Here is a 20,719-nt window from a genome sequence, read left to right as displayed (position 1 = left end):
AAATGAATTTTGATTTTGTGGTTTGTTTGTTATGAATTCCAGGGAGATTGATCAGAGATTAGAATAGAAATTGAAGGTGACATATATGGAAAGTTTAATTTTGTTTTAGAATGTATGATACAGACATTGCAGCTAAAGAGCCAGTCCAATTTAGGTTGCAGGACAGTTGAGGAAAAGTGAGTAATGCAGTGTTTTCTTTTTCGCAAGGATGCTTAGCTTTAATTTAATCTCACAAGTCAACAATCGCACCTTTGCTGGGCTCAAGAATCTATGGATACTGTAAGTGACTGTTGTTTTTGTCAATTGGTACTTAATAACGAAGAGAACTTTTAGGTACTTTGCAATTTTTATGAATTCTTTTATCGCTTCGATTCTTCAAGCGAAGTGATAAAATGAACTGATCACTCACCTTCGTACTAAAATATAGTCGATGTCTGTCTTTCTGTCTTTCTGTTTTTCTGACCCTCTGTCTCTCTTTCATTGTTGCTCTGTCTTTCTGTCTTTCTGTCTTTCTGTATGTCTGTCTCTGTGAATGTATGTGCAACATACTACGGGAATGTACGCTACAAACACTGTAGTACAAAGGCTAAATGTTTTCTGTTTTTATTTCTGTGTCTGCTTGTCTCGTAGGATGATAATAAACAACAACCTGTCCATCATCCCTGAAAACACTTTTGCTGGTTCCCCATTGTTAGAGCTGCTGTAAGTAATCTTAGGCAAGATACAGGCAATATCACGATTCATTCTAAAGTTGAACAAATATGCGACGTTTGATGGGCAAAATTATGCAAATAGGAGGAAGGAACAGTTACATTTACGCCCCTTTAATTTTCGTTTCGAATTAACAAATTGACGTCAGTTTTTTATGCGTCTGTCCTCTTATTGATGATAACACTGTCAAAGTGGCTGTGGAACCACGATCCGCAGGCGAGTGGTTCCGCAGTAAACTTTGACAATGTTATGACCAAATTTATCATCAATAAGAGGACAGACGCATAAAAACTGACATCAATTTGTTTTTTACAATATCAAGACCCCAAAATGGTCAAATGCCGAGAATAAAAGAGGGGAAAAGACGCCGTAAACTTGCCGTAAACAAAGATTAGTGAATTTTATTCAAAATGAGGCAAACATTGTCAGTAGCTTTTCTCGCCTTTTGATTGGCTACTTAAAAAAGTCCATAAAATCTCATTAGTTAAAAAGTTGACAGTTTGAGACCTGAAAGTTGAACTTGAAAGCTTGCATAAATTAAAATTTCATCCGTCTGTACTCTTAGTGATGATAAAAATGAGCCAATCAGCGCGCGAGAAATTAGACAGTTATTGTAAAACTATTTCTTGATGGTCTTTTAAACTACGTCGAAGTTGGGATTATTAGGTGTCTACAACAAGAATTGGTTGGTCTTCTTAGTCTCGATTTAGACGATACACCTAGCCCGCGTTGCTTTTTCCCAGCACGTCATGCGAAAATCCCATACAACTTTCATCACTGGCCATGTTTGTGCCTACAATTTGCAATTGTCTTAGGATCTTAAAACATGTTTTTAAATGTTTTGACATTTTTGTGTCATACGTATACACCACAGGCACCAGCAAGTTCTTGGCTTGATTTACTGTAAACAGTTTGTGCTGTATATTTTTTGCAAGTTTGTGTAATGTGAAAACGTTGTACATACCGTGAAACATGAACTGATCAACATGACACGAGCGTGTAACAAAGAAACAATCTGAGTCCCCGACAGGAATCGAACCCTCACGGAGAGCAAGGCCATTTAACTGAGTTCATGTGACAGGCTTCGTGCATACTGCTAGGATCAGCACTGTCGAAGTCATCGTGAGTGTGAAAAGTGAATAAAGATGCTGATCCTGGCAGTATGCAGGACGCCTGTGACATATAAACTCAGTTAAATGACCTTGCTCTCCATGCGTTCTCCTAGCTCAGTGGACAGAGCGACCGCCCGATGTTCGGGAGGTCATGAGTTCGATTCCTGTCGGGGATTCAGATTTTTACTTTGTCCCACACTCGTGTCATGTTGATCAGTTCACTTTTCACATTTCATTACCGTGCTTAAAATTCACCATCTTTATTCACTTATCACACTCACGTTGTACATATCGTCTAAACTGACCCTTAGAGATGATAGATATATCAGCTAGCTAAAATATTTCCCAAAAATGTCTGGCGTGATCGTCTGGACTGGAATAGTCCTAAAAGGGACCGCTGTCGGTGATTGTAGTTTCCACAATGCGTTATCTTGAGAGTAATCTTGACACTAAAGATTACCTCTGTCTCCGGAATAGGAGAAATGTCACAAAAGAGCCATTTCCAGCTCCCTGCATGTCCCAATTGTTCCTGGCTGTTTTCTTGGTTTGATTTCTTTCGTTTTTAGGTTCCTTCATGGAAACCGAATCAAACGTATTGATGGTAACGTCTTTAGTGGCCTTAGTAGTCTTAAATCATTGTAAGTCTTCTTAATCAACTGGCAGCATGAGAGCAATTACTTAATATATCGATATACTATACAATAGACCTTCTTGTTAGGAATCCAATGGGGGAAACAAAAAGACTTCTTTTTGTAATCGGGTATCAGTTATCTTCCCGAATAAAAGAAAGGAGTTTCACCAGATCCAAAACACAACGCATTCTGTCTGAAAAAAAAAAAAAAAAAGGTAGTCCAATTTTTCTCTGGTATTTATTTTGTTATTAAACTTTTTGGAAATGTTGAATCATTTCTAAAGTATGCCAGAACTGACCTTTGGAGTAAATCGAGATATTTTCTGGCCTCAAATTAAAACGTTGCCCAATTTTGGGTACTTAAGAGTTATGAAGTATCTGCACCTTCTACAAATGTAGTTGAAAGGCGATACCAATAAAAATAAGCAATATCTAGGAACACATCGATATTACCGGAAATAATGGAACCGATACCATTGTAAGGATTGTTGCTTTGTCCTTACGAGAGCTCATGAAAGTGTACAATTGTGTTTATTGTCGTCGTACCATAATATAAGTTGTGTATTCAGTAATTTTGTTACGCTAGCTACATTAATTGATGTTTTGTTTTCAGGACACTATTTGACAATCCTCTGCCGTTACTACCGGAAAATATATTCGACGAAATGCCATCCAATATGACCTTGTAAGTACAGAGTTGGCAAAAGTAAATTAATTATAAATTAATTATATAATCATATCATCATTTTTCTGACCAGAAGCTTATTAATTCAGTCTGGCCTTTTTTACCTGATTTTTACCATCGTTACTAAACATACCTAGATCCCAGTCATGCTCTGTAGACAGCTCTCGCAAGTGATATATGCTGTCGGGGAAGCCACAAAAATTGAATTTAATAAGGCTATCAGTGCTATCGTACATGGTCTAAGAACTTAATGCTTTTTAGTAAACACTCAATCTCGGGTCATCGGTCGTTGAAAGTCGGAATAATGTTCTTCTCTGACGTTCCTGGGGCGACGTTAGGTGACGGCTAGGTATTGCCAGCTGTACAGCTTAAATGACATAACGTGTTAAATTGCAGGGCTGTTTCGTGCAAAAACTTCCAGAAGCTTCCTCCGGGGATATACACTACTTTTATGTAAGTAACAAACAAACTAATAAACACAGCGACCTTGTTTACTAAGATTATTAAAAGTCTAAGGGCAGAACTATTAGTACTGCCCCAAATCGATAAGCCATAGATAAAGAAGGGACAAATAAGTGAATAATATAATAGACTTCTTTAGTTCGGGCGGTTTGTTTTCCCATTGTAGACCACGTGATGATACTCTTGAGAATTTTTGCTTTCAAATTTTTAAATAGTCGCATGTGCATGAATGAATAATTTTAAGAAAGATAAAAGAAAAATTCTCTGGAGAATATCACGTGGTCTACAATGGGAAAACAAACCGCCCAAACTAAAGAGGTCTATTGCAGCAATATATTTTTGTGAACACAATATCTAATAAGACAATAGAGTTTATGCTCGCGTGCCTAAAAATGTTTTGGGCCCGACATAGAGTCATTTTAGCCCGAGCCGCCAGGTGAGGGTTAAAATGAACCCAAAACATATTTATGCTCAAGAACATAAACTCTATTACTATTATTATCACTTTGGAGGGCATTGCATTGAGAAAATATAAAACCGAAAAAAATGACAACGAAACAGTCTGAACAATAAATCAAGCGAAGCTGGCTAGAATTTACAAAATCTTGCCATTTGAGTTTTCAAAAGTTGTAAGAGCTTCTCGATTTTGATTGCCTGCTTACATCGTACGAATTTTTGATTCTCACTTTTTATTGGTTTATTTCAGCGGGCTAAAGTACATTTTAGCCCGCCAAATTCTCCATTTTAGCCCACAAAATGCGCCACAATGCTCGACAAAGTGATAATAATTTTAGATGGTACCCCAATACCACTTGAAATAAGACTATAAGTATATGTAATCGCATGGGCCCGAGGGCAATTAAGGATTAATTTCACGCGTATTTTCAAAGTTTTCACATAATTGCCCGAATCCTTTTACTTTCCCACCAAAAAACTGCGCTTTGCCGTATGTCGATTTTCTTTCACGTTAAAATGAAGTAATTGCATTTAGAACAAACTCAGAAGCGATGCGTTTCAAAATTCCTTTTCAAAATCCGTTTAAAGCTTTTTGAAGTAGGAAACAAACTTAATGCAGGCGTGCTAATCATGTCCTCTTGATTACCAAAAGTGCCCTCGTGATTAAGAGAAAATGCCCTTTGTCTCAGCCAATCAGCATTCAGTAATTTTGTCCCGTACAGTGCATGTGATAAGAAATATAAGCGTCTGTCCTCCAATAGATGATAAGTAGGAACCAATCAAAACGCGCATTTTCGGACTAATCATAGCGCGCGTAGTGTATGTAAGAAACAGAAATTATGTATTGTGTTCCTATCGAGATATAGAAACACAAATAGAAGTTTGGGAGAACGAGAAATATTATGGAAATACGAGCCTAAAGAGGAGTGTTTCCACAGTTTTTTCGAGTTCTCCCAAACTTCCAAGGAAACACGGAAAACAGGTTTTCTAATTCGTTTAGAAAATTCCGCGACGACAGAAAGAAAACAACTTGTTAATTTGATCATCAAAATATAAATTATCTTAGTTGGCATGCATTATTACGTCAACAGCTTGTGCTAGTTTTGTGTTTCTATCAAATTTTTGTATAAACCTACTAGCGTTCTATCACGAATGTCGTTCTCGGACTGGCTACGTTACTCGCTATCTATTCTGTTGTAGGTATTGAGTAGGTAGCAGCGTGCGGTTGTGGACAAAATGACGACCACTTCGTTGTCTTCTTCTTATTATTATTATTCCTCTTCGAAGTTACCCCACCTCTTTCATTGCTGAAGATTCTTCTGAAGGTTCTTTAAGAGAAAACAAATAAATCATCTGGCAAATGTACAAATTAAGAAAGAAATAAGCAAGAAAATAAATAAATAAAATCAAACAGTAAATGCAAGTAGTGAATTTCTAAGCGAGTCCGAGCTCGGCAGGGTAATAATGTCCTCAGGCAAGGAATTCCATTTGCTTATTGTGCGTGGAGAAAAAAGAGTACTTGTGGTAATTGGTTCTTGAATGTGAAACTTTATATGCGTGTGAATTTAAGTGGCTGTCAGCCCTACGCATTGAAGATAGCTCTGGCATTCCATCTGCAGCCACTAGACCATTGTGTAGCTTATACAACATGCAGAGTCTAATTGCTTTCCTCCTGCTTTGAAGAGATTTCCATCCCAGCTGAGCTGATCAAGTATTTCTCTTACACTAGCGGTAATATTGTTCTTCTTGAATACAAAGCGTGCAGCTTGTCGCTGTTCAACTTCTATTTTTCCGAAGTTTATTTCGATGTAAGGATCCCATGTTGTTGCTGCATAAATAAAAAAAAATCACTTCTAATAAGGGTCGAATTAAGCCAAAATATGCTACTGTCTTGAGCTTAGGAGCGTTTATCTGTAGATTTCCTTTCAGGGAAGCAAGTACTATTAGCTTGGCAGGTGATGTTATCAATATGACTGTTCCAACTGTTCACGAAATAGTAAGACCCACAATCAGCAACATAACTGGTTCACACATTGTCTTTTAATAATGCCTTAGCGCACCAAATGACACCACTCTTTTTATCGCGCAATAAACTGTGAAAAAGACCCTGCTCCCCCTTTCGATGTTGCTTTTTTGTATCTCAAGATCACAGCAATTGCCGCAAAACATTGTTTGGGGGAGGGGGGCTGATAGGACAAGCTAGGAGGGTAAAAGGGGATCACAGTGATTAAATAGGGGGTTAAGAAGGTCAATGTGTCGACAATTTTGTCACAGATTGTAGCACGAGCTGTTGACGTAATCGCGAGAGCAAAGAAAACTTACATTTTCGGATGACCAAAGTAAACACGTTCTCTTTTTTTCGTCACGGAATGTTCTAAAAGAAATAGTAAACGTGTTCTCTGTGTTTCTATCTGGTCATAGAGACTTTCTTGGAATTTTGGGAGAACTCGAAAAAGATGTGAAAGCATTCGCCTGTCAACTCGTGCAGTCCCACAGTATTTCTCGTTCTCCCAAACTTCCACTTGCATTTCTGTAACTCGAGAGAGACACGGTACTTGTTTCCTATTTCGAAAGTATTGTATCCTACTTTATGTAATAAGTCAAATTATTCCCGCATTTTGATTGGTCCTCACCTATCATCTGTTAGAGGACAGACGCAGAGATGACGTCGATACAACAAACATTTAGAATGGCGGAAAAGTTTTGGAAATTTAGGAAACATTTTACGTGACTGGACGAAGGAAAATGCAGAAAGTAGTCTTTTCGAGGCCGTGAAAAGGTATGAGAAGCAGGAATGGGAAAGAAGAGCACGTTTCTTTAAACAAAAAGACTCAGTCGAGCGAAACTAAACGAAACTCAAAATGGGTCTTGAAGTAATTTCAAGGCAAGAAAGCATGGCCTTGCTTCGAATTTAACAAAGAAACCCAATAAGCAAAATCTTTAAGAGATTACTTTATTACAAAAAATTAAATTTTCGCAATCTGAAAATGATTGTTTACTCAGATTAGTTTCTGGAAAGAAACATTACAACACCCCTTCTTAAAATGAACACATAAGTTTGCTTTCCGATGCGAATGTTCCCGCTCGTCTCAGAGCACAGCAGGGAAAAAAAAGTATAATGCACTACAGCTCACGGCCGTCTACGTCGCAGCTAGAAAGGGTCTCCGACACTATCTCAAACACTTGAGAATCACCAACCACAGAGGACACAAATTTCCACCGTAACTAACACTCCTTTCATTCAAAGCTCGAGTCGAATGGCCTCCAACGTAACCGCAACCGCAGGTTTTCCGAGTAACCTTTTTTAACTACAATGTTAAAGGCAACGTGCAGGTTTTTTCGGCCTAGCATTTTGACGGCTAAGTTTGTATATTTCGCAACTTAGTTCTACTTTCGCTGTAAGTCTTCTATTCCACGACAAGCGACGCTCGAGTCAAGTTTGACAGTGGCGTGATTTCCGTGAACCAATCACAGTTGTTTGCTATGCATAGCAACCAATGAGCTTGCTTCATTTTGCTTCATCATCTGATTACCCCGTAATGAATGATGTCAACATAACACGGGAACTGTTGTTGAAATTGAATACGCGCAAAGCACCTGGCCTGGACGGAAGGACACTGAGAAATTTGAAGGAGTTAGCCAATCCCGTAGCTAATATAGCTAACACAGTGTTTTCCGTTGAGGAAATCATATAAAACTGGCGAAATACCTCACGATTGGAAAACTGTCAATGTAATCCCAATGCACAAGAAAGGTCCAAAGTGTGATCCAAGCAACTACCGACCGATCACACTCACCTGCATGGCTATTAAGGACGTTTTTTATTTTTACTTCGGTCAGATAATAAGTTATTTGTGTCAGAAATGCAAAAAAAAACATTGGGGGTCACCGACTTTGTTTCAAAGATAAAGCGTATGGAAAAGTAGCCTGATTTTGAAAAATTGGCGCACGTCATTCAGCATAGTCTACAGGGGTTTATAGTTAAAAGTATCGCAGGTGAGTCAACGGAGGTAAACGATCTTAAACATATTTTGTAGGAGTGGGTCTGTTGCGTGAACAATTCCAAATATTACCAACGTTTTCGCAAAACTTAACCTTTCAAGAGGCATTTGAAACCGTCGCACAGATAAACGAAGAGCCAAAAAGAACGGAATTGGATGGTACATTTTGCAAAAAATTCCAACTTCTAGTCGATAGATTTTCTTCATTTTTCCGCTTAACGTAGAAAATCGATAGAGAAAATGATCCATCAAAAGAAAAATAGGAGTCACGGAACGTCCAAGATCGTTAAATCCAGGCAAAGCTATAGCAATGGCCATCTGCCCTATCATTGTTCTTTTTATTGCTTAGCGCGCGCTTTCATGCATGACGTGGTAAGTGAATTTGCGTGCGCAGTAACGATGCGTAGAAACAATTAGCACGAACGTCTTTATGCTGATGGATGGCATAAAAACGAGCTCTATTATGCACCATGAAAAGAATCACCACATTCTCTACCCGCTACAGCATGATTTCAGAGACAAACGCGCCAGCGAGACACAGTTACTCGGCTTCATCAAAGAACCTGTCAACAACTGTTACATGCACGATGGTGGCCAAACGGACATCTTAGTAATGGATTTTGGTAAAGCATTCGACACCGACCACTCAGTCTGCCACCGAATGCCCATTACAAAACTGATGAGCATTACAACGCTAGCTCAATGGGATAAAAAGTGGGACAGGAATTTCCACCCGGATAAATGGGCACGACCATATCCTCCCAATGACCAAACCCTCCAATTAGTTGACACCTCAAGGTACCCCCTATTTCGTCACCGTGATCCCTTTGTACCCTCTTAGCTTGTCGTTTCAGCTCCCCTTCCCCTCCCCCCCCCCCCAACAATGTTGTGTGGCAATAGCCCTTTTCACGGTCAATTTTTCTCATTTGCATTACAATGTAATACAACGTCAATACGAGGCAATTTCGAGCTAAAACTACAGAATAGCCCGAAATTGCCTAACCTACGTGCTAGATTTTATTGTAATGCAAATGAGCAAAGTAAACCGTGAAAAGGGCTATTGCTGAGACCTTCAGGTACAAACAAGCAACATTGAATGGGGGAGCGGGGTCTTTTTCACAGTTTATTGCGCGGTAAAAAGAGTGGTGTTATTTGTGTACTATTGAAAGACAATGTGGCAACCAATTGTGGATCGTGGGTGTTACTATTTCGTGAACATTTGGAACAGTCATATTGATAACATCACCTGCCAAGCTAATAGTACTTGCTTTCCTGCAGGGAAATCTACTTATGAACTCTCCTAAGATCAAGACATTAGCTTATTTTGGCTTAATTCGACCTTTATTAGAAGTGATTTATTTATTTATATATTTATTTTAATTTATACAGCAACAACATGGGATCCTTACACCGAATTAAACTTAGAATGCAATATAATTGTAAACTTAGAATGCAGAATGCATTCTTAAGAAATGCCGGAGCAAGCTTGAATGCTTGACTTTTGAAATGTTCATGATCAGGAAGAAAAGTCTGAAGCTCAATACTCAAAGTGACCCTATTCACGCTACACTGCGATTTGCGATTTCCAAAGATTCTCTAAAAGTTGTCCCAAGGCCAGACGACCGCTTTCGAACATTTTACGAGAATTTCCGAAGATTCCCCAAATTTTCCGCGTGTCCGGAGGTAACCGAACCCGGACCGCTCGATCCGGGGACGACCGCACTAGCCATGAGGCCAACGCGGCTCCCACTAATGGAACCAAAACGATTTCCATAATGAAATCAAAAATAATATTAAAATTGATATCACACATATGTGAATAAAAGTGATATCTTACATGTTGGATATCGCTTCTATTCTCAGCGGTCTTAGCTCAGCGTATATAAGAGTTAGCAAATTAGCATTTTACCACTTCGAACTAAAATTGTAAAAGATACACACCTAGATATCTCTCTCTCCATCACTGTGGAGCTATTTCCGTTGACATGTATTTAGAACAAGTTTCTCAAGCGTCGGTCAACCCAATCGCCACCGTCATTGTTATATTTGTATGCTGTTCTGCTCCTGCTGCTGCTCCTCTTACAGCGCCTGTGGTAGCTCCTTCTGCTCTTGTTGCCATGGCTCCTGTTGCTCCTCCTGTTGCTCCTCCTGTTGCTCCTCCTGTTGCGGCTCCTCATGTCGCTGCTCCTTAATCCCGTCTAGCGCAGAAAACCAGGAGGTATTATTTTTAATTTTTTTTTCTCCCTATTTTTTATAGCAGCAGGCGTGTCACGGCTCCCTAGCTGTTGGCCTAGCTATTGTCGTTCTGTGTTTTTGTTTTGCTAGTTTTATGTTGCCCTCTGTTTGCCCTGTCGATGTACATTTCGTTTTTATTAACTCGAAAGCTATTTCCGCTCAAGCCTTTCGTTCCCTTGGGCTGTTTGTATTTTGCTTTGGCGAGTCCACATGGTTTTCCGGCTTGGTCATGCGACAAGTTAGAATTTCTATATGGCTTTTGGTTGTTTGCATATGCTGTTTTGTATTTGTTTGAGCGATTTACGTTGTGGTCATGTGTCTAATTGGCATTTTTGTTTTGCTCATGACCTTTCGCTATTTTGAATATGCTGTTTTGTATTTGTTTCTTTTTTTTGTTATTATTTTTTTAAATTTATTTTTATTGCAATGTTACACTTTATGTAGTGTTGTTAGCAACATTGATTGGTATTGCAAGTTGTTAGTAGTGATAGTGACGTAAGTAACTTTAACTTTGCAAAATTGTACACAATACAACAACCTTTTTTACACGAGTTAATTCCAAATAACAACGATATTATTAATAGGGAGAAAAAAATAATACAACTAACAGATGCAATACTACTACTGCTACTAATACACTGTTCTAACAACTGACGAAAGTAAAAATGAACGAAAAATACGGGGCCATGAAAAACTAAATTTATTCTCACCGGGCTTATCTCTGCGCATATTGAGTTAAGGGCAATCGAACGCCGATAATTAAAGCCAGCAAAATGCACCGAGGCATAACAAAGGAAAGTAGCACACCCAAAACTCAGAGACAAAGAAATCCTAAGAAGAAGAAAACCCGAAACTAAAGTCCAAGTCCCACACTAGAAGAAGAAACATAATATACTTTGAAGTTTTATTACGAAATCGAAGCAGCCGGGCGTTTAAAGGGTGGAATGGCGGAGGGAAAGCCAGAGCGAAATCCTTAAGCGATTAAAATCGCTGATATACCTTCGAAGATTTGACACTGACAGAACAACCGTTGCAAGAGTGTCAGCCGGGGCTCTCGCCCTCAAGACATCAGCCAGCCTCATATAATAGAATACTGATGCATGGTCTCCATCGAACGAGGGACATGCTATCCGCAAGAAAAGAGCCTGACAAAGTCGAGGGTCAACGCGCAATTAGTTCTAAAACTGTCTAACGTTTATCCCTCGTCGATATTTGCTTGTTTGAGAAAATCCAAGCCACTACCATGCGGAGAGGTGGGGAGATAACCTGCCGCAGAACACTCCAGGTCTGAAAAAGGCCAGCGAGTAAAACGTTTGCTAAAGCAAAACCATAAGACTGAACGCAGGAAGTCGCCGGAAATGTGAGTATTATCAGGCGCCTTAAGCCGCCCATAGAGGAGTACCAAGATAATTAGCCCATGGGGTAAGACTCTGTGGCTTGGTATGCGTGCCCCCCCCCCCCCCTCTCCTCTCGCCACCCCCTACACACACACACTGAGGATTGAAAGTAGGTGGAACAAAAAGCTAACACGCATGAGGGGGAACAGGCTGCAAAAGGGAGACAGAAAACCGTGAACGGAAGTAAGAGCGCCTCAAGGGAGGGCAGTTTTATGCCGCAGTAATCCGAGAAGGAATAAAATTGCTAACCCAGAGCGGGAAGGAAATGGTAGGAAAGAGCGAGGCGGAGAGAACGGAGACCCATAGCGATTGAGAGAAAAGCGCCAAGACAAACACATAGGTACATAAAACGACGGGTAGCGCTGCTATGTAAATTGAATGGAAAGACATGATGGAAATTCAACTCGTGAGGCCGCAAAGAAACAACAAAAGTCAAAATAATAAAACATAAAAATGAATCAAGGGCAGCAAAAATTACATCCTTGAAAAACAGTCATATGCAAAACAACAATAAGTCATGAGGAAAACGAAGATGTCGATTAGACTCATGACCAGAGCTGAAACCTTTTGGAACCGCTCAAATAAATATAAACAGCATTTGCAAAGCAACTTACAACAAGTCATGATGAAAACGAAAAGCTCACAGCGGAAACCTTTTGGGACCGCTGAAACAAATACAAAACTATTCAATCATTGCTTACTACTTGGAAGATCTTACAACTACTCTTGTAAGTGCAAAAATGTTCAACCATCCTCAATAGGATACCTTAATCAGATTAGATGCAATTTAAAGATAAAAAACACGTTTTAATTATTACGGGAACACAAAACGCATTCCAACAAAAGTGGCACAAAATATTCCAGCCATTATAACTCCCTGATCTCTCCTTTGAACTTTAGTTTAAACCGGCAATTTAACTGAGTGATATTTGGTTTCTCCTTTTCATTTGAACAGCTTTGATTTCTATTTCTCATGGTTATCATGGCTAGCGGTATTGCTCGTGGGCGTGCGCTCACGACAGCGACGACTAGGGCTTTCCACAAGTAGCTCGGGATTTTCCAAAAAGTTGCCTGCAATTTCACAAAACGTTGCTCATTAAAAGTCAAAAGTTGCTTTATGTAACGAAAGTTGCTCAAAAGTTGCTCTAAAAAATGCTGCTCTCTTCCTTTATTTGGTCTGATGCAAAAGTACAACCAAAATTAAATTTCTAAGCATTTTTGTGCAATTTTGCGACGTAACAAGCGTTGCTAAATAGCTTTGTTCTTAATTAAAACCAAACTAGGAACTATCAGGCATACGATCGTGGTCCACGGCTTTATTCGTTGTTATTTTCAAGGTTGTCTAGGGGACAGGACTTTCACTACACAAAGATCTAGAAACACAGCTTTTCCTTCGAGTCGCCCACATCAGCAACATGTTTACAACTCACGAGGTATCATCCTGGGTTCACTTGCAACGAAGGTCGCTCTACCGTAAAAACCATACAATTAGACCACCCGAGTTAGAGCACATGGTCTTCGAACACGGTCGACGAAGTCGCGCCAACGCAGCATTCTGATACAAGAATGAAATGGATCGGACTAAAAAATAAAGGACCATTTTCTCGAGGATAAAGCATTCAGCTTTGTTCTAATATGTATTTTTTCCACAGTGGCCGTTAACATGGCTAAAGAAATCATTAAGCGTTTCAGCCACTTCATTCTGGTCTCTGATAATTCTGTCATTTTCTTTGAGAACAATACTGCTGTTATTGTAGTCTATGAATCACGGTACACTAAAGTCACTAAAACTTTTTTCCATCTGCATGTTTTTCTTTGCAGAGTTTCTTGAAGTGTTTTAAACATCTTGAAATGTTTAATTTCTTTTCCTCAGGGAATGTGCTCCGTCGGCGTCTTTCCATATAACCCTGTACGATGAAGAATTTCGTTTTGTGGGTGTTCATCTTTTTAATTCAGGCTTGATATGTTCTAAATGCGGAACGTCCATACCCAAACCTCACTACAGCTGCAGCGTCTGCAGGTTTTGCATGCCTGGTACCTATAGCAACCGTTTTTCTTCTTGTTGGAAATGTCCTGCAGGTAACTGTGAAGAGTTTTCTGATATATTAATTGCGTTCTATGTCTGAAAATGGCGCCAAAAACATAAAATTTTAATATGACAAAAGCCTTATGCATGATGACGTCATACTATGTAATTTCACCCCGAAGCACCAGTTTGAGAGAACAAGCATGTAAACGTTTCTGAGACAATCTCTTTAAGCCGCAAAGATAAAAAGCATAACTCGGTAAAATAAGCATGAAGGAGTCGGAACTTTGAAAAAAATCATGTGAACCATAATACTTGGATTAGATGAACTTTCACCATGCGTCGTACCCACGCATATAAGTACTACATTTATTTAACTTTCAAGTCCCGAGCGTTGTGCCTGTAAGATGATGCCGCTCATGTGTAACGTTCAATACTACTACTACTACTACTACTACTACTACTACTACTACGACGACGACGACGACCTGTAGAATTGTTGTACTTATATTGTTTTATTTTTTCAATTACCTTTATTATCTTTGTTGAGGCAATATAAATTTTACATTATAATAATAATAATAATGATTAATAATGTAATAATAATCAATTTTATTCTTTAAATCCCAGTAACTTTTTCTTTACGTGATTTATCTCTTAAAACATTTTACTTACATTTCATAAGTTATTTTTCACTGCAAAAAAATGAATTTCTATAACCTCTTTGAAAAGATTATTTCAAATTGTAAGTGATAAATAATAATACTAAAATACTTAAATCTTGCTAGTTCCTTATCGATTTCAAAGGCCCCATTAATTCTAAATGTAAAGATTAATAATAACAATAATAATAATAATGATAATAACAACAACATATGAAATGCTAGTCCTCAATCAAAATTTAAACAATAATCACCTCGTTTTCAGGAGGTTTTTATCAGGATGAAATGGGGCAACTTGACTGTAAGAATTGCAGCACGGGCTCTTACGTTCCAGAAACGGATCATCCTGGAAGAAGCGCAGCCGACTGTCGTGCGTGTCCCTACGGTAAGTGACCATGCTGAATACATAGACTAATAACCAAGATATTCAAACAAGTTGTCACCAATTCAAAAGAATCGGTTAAAAAAAATTCAAGGTTCAATCGTGATTTGAAGTCGTGCTGTCTGGGTTTTTCAAGTAGATGTGACAAGTACGTGTATCACTCAGCTATGAACCTACTAAGCGTTCCATCTTGGACAAAAAACTCGAGACAGTTTCCGCTTTCGCTAAATACTTGCTCTCTTTCTCTCATTAAGCATTATCTGTCTAGGATAATTTTTTGGCGTACATGTGTTTTTTTAGCAAACATGTATTAGCCTTTTACTTCAACATTTAACTCTGTGGGGTATGTCAGTCTTTTTAAATAAAGAATTTTTTCCCTCGAAATAGCAGGTATTCTCCTGTCTTGACAATTTTTTACCCACAATATAGGCCAATTTCGAGTTTTGTCTATTACCACTGAAATTATCACTGAGGGGAATGGATGATAGCTCTAAGGAAATTGAACCGACAGAAGCACGACGCGATAGATGCGCCTTGCGAAAACGTCCGGAATTACATTCTTTGCCATGTCGACAAACTGGGCACGCTAACTTGAATAAGGAACTCATCAATTATGTCTCCATGTGAGGAAATGCAGTTTGTATCGCTATTAGTATAGGTAATCATACGGTTTCGAGTTCAATTTAGAACTAATTTGCACGAGTGAGTTTTTCAAAAAGTTGAAATTGAGGAGAAGAAAAGTATGCTGTGATGATGGGTGGCCTGTATGTCGAAATGGCTTCGTTGAAAATGGTTGGGCAATAAACATGAAAAATTACGCGCGGAGGAAGTGCCGGAAGATCTTTCTTGAAGCCATTTTTTCTCATTTGAGAAAACTTTTTCAAAGTTTCAGCACAAAATTTTCGTTATCATTTTACGTGATGTCATTATCTTAGAAAAGTTGCTATTGTCTTTCAGTCAATCATGATCTAGAATTTCGATGTGTAATTTGCACTGGTGTTACACTTTTTGCACTGGTGTTACACTGCACTGCTTTTAGCCAATCAGAATCAATTAATTTTTTCATGTGTATTGTTACTAATGAAATTCTTACATATTTAAAAACAGGTACCCAACCTAATAAGACAGCTGGTTATCGTGCATGCAGTTGTCTTCATAATTTTTACCGCTTGGATCGTTTCGGGCCCTGCACGGCTTGTCCAGATTACGGCCTTACCTGTAAAAACGATACAGCGATATTGGCACCAAATTATTTCTGGAAGTGGAACAACAAAACGACGGAGGACAATTACACGAAATTCGTTGAAAACATTCACACGTTTGGACCTGAATACAATAGCAATTGCTCGATATTTCATGGGCCATTGCCCAAGCCGCTGAAATGCCCCTATCCAGGGTCCTGCAACGGTGGAATTGGTTCAGCGTGTGAGGTCGGATACCAAGGTACCTTATGTGCAACTTGCTCTAACAATCACTACCTCCGATTAAACAGATGTCTGGAATGTCCAAGCATGACTGCTACAATCATTTCATGTGTTGTAGTGATTGTGGTCTTTGCCATGCTCTTTGTACTGATTCTCTGGGGAGACTCAAGACGCTCAAGAAACGATGGTAGCCGCACTGTGGCAGATGTCATCATGTCCTGCTCCAAGATCGTGATTGGATTTTATCAAGTTGTTGTTGGCATTTTCTCGGCATTGGCTGGGGTTTACTGGCCTGTAATTCTCATCTCCATGGAAAAATGGCTGAAGTTCGTTGAAGGAAACATTTTGCAGTTTGCACCACTGAGCTGCATTAATCCTTTCCTTCGACTGGACCCATTCACACAGTTTACTTTGGCCATTGTTATTAACATCTTAGTCGTTTCTCTGATATTGCTCTATCTCTTCCTGAAAAAGCGACACATCAACAAGCTGGAGATTTCCATCTCCGAAAAACTTAAGAAAACCTCAGGCTTGAAGAAGTCGTGCTATCGAAATATTCTGTTATTTCTTCTTTTGTCATACCCAATCACAAGTAAGAAGATTATTGACATTCTGCCCTTGCCAGGAGTTTGCGTGAAGGTGTGCTTTAACAAAGATGGAGGTGAATGTATTTCTTTGTTGAAGGCTGATTATTCCATCCGTTGTTTCACCGCTCGGCACGATATCTTCTGGCACATTGCAGTTGCCTTCGCCCTGTATCCTGCTGCCTTTCCGCTGTTGCTACTGTTTCCTATTTACAAGTACCGGAAGTGTGATCCTGACGAAGAAGAAATGGCTTTTGGCTTCAGAGTGTTTTTTGAAAATTATAAAGAGGGCTACTGGTTTTGGGAGATTGTGGAGATGTACCGAAAGCTTTTGCTAATCTCATGTATCCTTCTGTTTGAGTCCGAGAGCCGTTCTCAAATTGGTTTTACCGTGATCGCAGCAAGTGTTTCTGGAATTACGTACACTATCTTTCGACCAATGAAAGGAAAATTTGAAGATCGACTACACACGTTTGCGCTTTGGATAATCTTCTTTAATGTTTGTCTCGGTGCAATATATTCACAGCCTGACGTCAGCAGGAATCACGGAGAAAACAACTCTATGTTTATCAATGTAGTGTTTGTTGTTCTCAATGGTGCCGTGTTGATATGGTCCGTAGGTAAGTCTGCCCTGCAGCACAAACAAATTGAATAAAGTCAGATGAAGTTTAAATAATTAAATTGAATTTGATAAAATATGGTATAAGGGAATTGTTGTTTAGCTAAGTACTATACTACTAGAAGGAGGGATAAGATAATGTAGTACAGGTGTATACAGTTATATTGCAAACCCCCTCTTCCTCCTGTGGTTACGGCTTGATGCATGATTTCGGATTAAAAAAAAAAAAAACTTGTCCTTATTTTCGATAGCCGTTATTGGACGGAAAATAAGTTAAAATCGGTAAAATTTCATCCGGTTAGTTATTTTTATTTATTTATTTATTTACTTATCTATTTCTCTATTTATTTTTGATGCTCTGCTTTAAGTTTTGAAGTACATTTCTTGAAATCAAACAGCTTACGTAGTGCGAGTCAAGATATCGATTAACTATTGCAAAATCATCGTAAAAATGAATTTGGCCCTCAAAAAGAAACTGGCCGCAAATTTTCTCAGTATTGAGACTAGCCGATTTTTGATGACTGTGCCGGTTCTTTCCAAAGTTTGCCCCCTGCAGACCCCATGTATCTTTTTGCTTTGTTCTACAGTGGAACCCCAATAATCCGGTCAACAATGGCTTTCCGAAATCGGGCCGTGTGAACTTGGTGGCCTTATTATTGTGGCTTTTGAAATACAAAAATCAGTGACTGAGCTTTTGCTCGCCCCAGAATTAGTTGGCCTTAATAACGAGGTGGCCGCGTGAACGGGGTGGCCGTTAGCGCTAAGCCGCGGTTCCACTGTATCAGGGACAGTCGCCTTAAAACGTCTGTCATGAATTGAGGTACCAAATAAGGAGAAGCCTCAGCTGCGCAAAGGACCATTAAGGGGAGGACTAATCGACCCTCTTCATTGAAAACACGACACTCATTTAATCTCGTCTCATTTCTTTGTCTCATCAGCAAAGGGATTGCTTTATCTGAGAGAAAACTGGAGAGCACTATCTTCCTGCCCAGTGCGATGTTTTCACCTAATCTGTCACAGAAGAAACAATTACCAGCTTATTCAATAAACCAACAGACGAGGAACTCTGCTTTGAGGACTAGAGCTACAGTGTGTGTGTAGAAGACTTGCCAGCGATGGCTATTTAATGTAATATTCATAAAATTGAAATTCAGGCGTTTGTTTTGTTTTGTTGTTGTGTTTTATTGTCAGGCTAGCTAAACGTTGCACCTAAAATAGGTTTATTGCTACTTAACTGCGAAAGTTTAGTATGCATGGTGAGGATTTAATTTTTCGCTGTTATTTTCGTGTTCCTGCTACAAAACAATCAAAGGTTTTGTAGAGGACATTACCCATATTTTTCTAGAATTTTTATGCTGCTTTTCCATTTTTCGTCCAAAAAACAGGACAAGTTTTTTAAAAAAACATTAGGTAATATATAGGAGTGATATCGTTCTTAGCAACGGTTTGATTGACCGTATCCAGGGATGCCTATGAGAACATATCGTCTTTCTACCCCTGCACAATGTTTAAAGAGATAGGTGTCCTACCTTTTTGAAAGCGAGAGTTATCTGAAACGTTTACCTCTTTACTCAGAGTGGTCTTTTAAAATCTTCACTTTTTGTCTCTTAAAAAGTTTTACTTCAGGCAGTGCCTGTAGCTTTTTTCTTGGGTCATGTCCACACTACACCGGAAAAATTTCAATACATCCACATTACACAAGCAGCAATCACCGGTCATTTTGGATTTGTGTTTGAGGAAAACTCGGTCAGAGAAAGCACGTCATTATCGTAACGCCATCGTTTTCGAAAAGCTTCGTTTTCAAAATGTTTTGCGTCCAAACAAAAACAAAAAGCGGGTGTTTTCAAATTCCCTTGGTTTGTAGAGCGTTTTCGAAAAGCTCCGTTTTTGTGACGGATTAATGTGGACGGTAGGCATAACCTTAGAAAAAAAGGCGTTTTCAAATCCCTCCGGCGTAGTGTGGTACGCTGCCTCAGTTAGTCTTTGTATAAATTAAGGGTGTGTTCGTTACGTTTATCTCAGTGCACATTAAATGCGGATAGGTTACTTATTTAAACTACTGTGCTGGTGTAAACTGTAACATTTATATAACAGTGCTATTTCAGCTGTTATATTTACGAAACATGAGAGACAAGTAGATTATCTATTCTTTAAGAAGTTGTGCTAATTTAAACATTCTGTCGATTATAAAATCGTGCTAATTATAACATTTGGCTAATTATAATAGTGTGCTAATTATAACATAGTACTGCATGTACCCCATGGTCACCATGAGAGATTCGCAGAATGCAGGTCCAGAGTTACCTTGTTATTTTGTGCTATTCTGGTTTTCTTTTAGGAGAGTGCACTCGACGCCTTTTCTTTAATACATATAACTTGAATAATTTCATAAGCCGACTTTCAACTCTTGTTTATTGCTAAAAAACACATTTTTAAATCAACAACCGAAAATTTACGGACAGATATAACATAATGACAAATTCCAATGTTTTCCTGTGTAATTTATGTATAGCAAGTAGAGAGCTCCTCTATAAAATACGATTTGTTAATATAGTCTGTGACAGCTGGCGCCAGTTTCCGTGGACTCGCAAGTTCTAGAATAGAACTAAAATTAGTATAATTGACATCAAACTTCATGCTTAACATTGTCACATTTACAAGCAATGTTAAGGCTAATTTTTTTAAATCTAATTTGTTAAAGTATTGTTTTTTTATGTACGAATATTAGCCAATATTTGGGATTGCGTGGTCGTTTATCGTAAACAAACTCTGTGCGACCTATCGGAATTTTTCCGCTGATGAATAAAAACTAAACAGCAGTTATATTGCCGTCTCTTGGTTCAGGTTTACTCTTGCAGATCTTAGCTTCAGAGAACTTTCCCATCGATTCCAAACGATATTCGACCTTGGCTGGGTACAGGCTTAACTATTTGTCGCAATTGGAACTAATCAACAAATGTAATATCCTGTTCCCACAGTTAGCATCCCAAAGTGAAGGTAAATCAAAGTCGTGTTCATGAATAGAGGAAATAATTATCTCAGTTGAGGTCCCCATATTATGCGGACACCCTCTATTAAGTGGACAGCCGCACAAGTCCCATTTGTCCCTGATATTTACTATGTATAAAAACAAGTTCTGTAAAAACAAAATGTAAATCGCTGCATTTCTGTGACAAGTGTAAGTGACCGCGGACACAACAAAAAAAAACAAAACAAAAGGAAAAAAAACAAAACATCCAACAGGTTTTTGTGTTGAACGAACACCTTATCCTTGACTTTGAAAAAACTATTAAAAACTTATATTTAACGGTCTCTGTTAAAAGGATATTTTG

At 38.7% G+C, this 20,719-nt stretch overlaps 2 pseudogenes across 1 annotated transcript in view; one reads left to right on the top strand and one right to left on the bottom strand.

The window, feature by feature from the left end:
• The window catches only part of LOC110067446 (uncharacterized), a 44,132-nt pseudogene extending 23,922 nt beyond the window's left edge, over positions 1 to 20,210 (top strand). The window contains exons 10-18 of the transcript XR_016209625.1: positions 208 to 279; positions 631 to 702; positions 2,390 to 2,461; positions 3,068 to 3,139; positions 3,536 to 3,592; positions 13,564 to 13,769; positions 14,644 to 14,763; positions 15,868 to 17,388; positions 18,326 to 20,210. The product of XR_016209625.1 is annotated as an uncharacterized LOC110067446 (transcript). The remainder of the gene's footprint in view (positions 1 to 207; positions 280 to 630; positions 703 to 2,389; positions 2,462 to 3,067; positions 3,140 to 3,535; positions 3,593 to 13,563; positions 13,770 to 14,643; positions 14,764 to 15,867; positions 17,389 to 18,325) is intronic.
• The window catches only part of LOC149106809 (uncharacterized), an 88,785-nt pseudogene that overhangs the window by 63,372 nt on the left and 4,694 nt on the right, over positions 1 to 20,719 (bottom strand).

The sequence above is a fragment of the Orbicella faveolata genome, unplaced genomic scaffold (assembly GCF_042242905.1).
Source record: "Orbicella faveolata isolate gen_17 unplaced genomic scaffold, um_ofav_v1 contig_3, whole genome shotgun sequence".
Taxonomy (NCBI): Eukaryota; Metazoa; Cnidaria; class Anthozoa; order Scleractinia; family Merulinidae; genus Orbicella; species Orbicella faveolata.
Note: the sequence above shows the minus strand (reverse complement) of the source record. Positions and strands in the feature narration are given on the sequence as shown.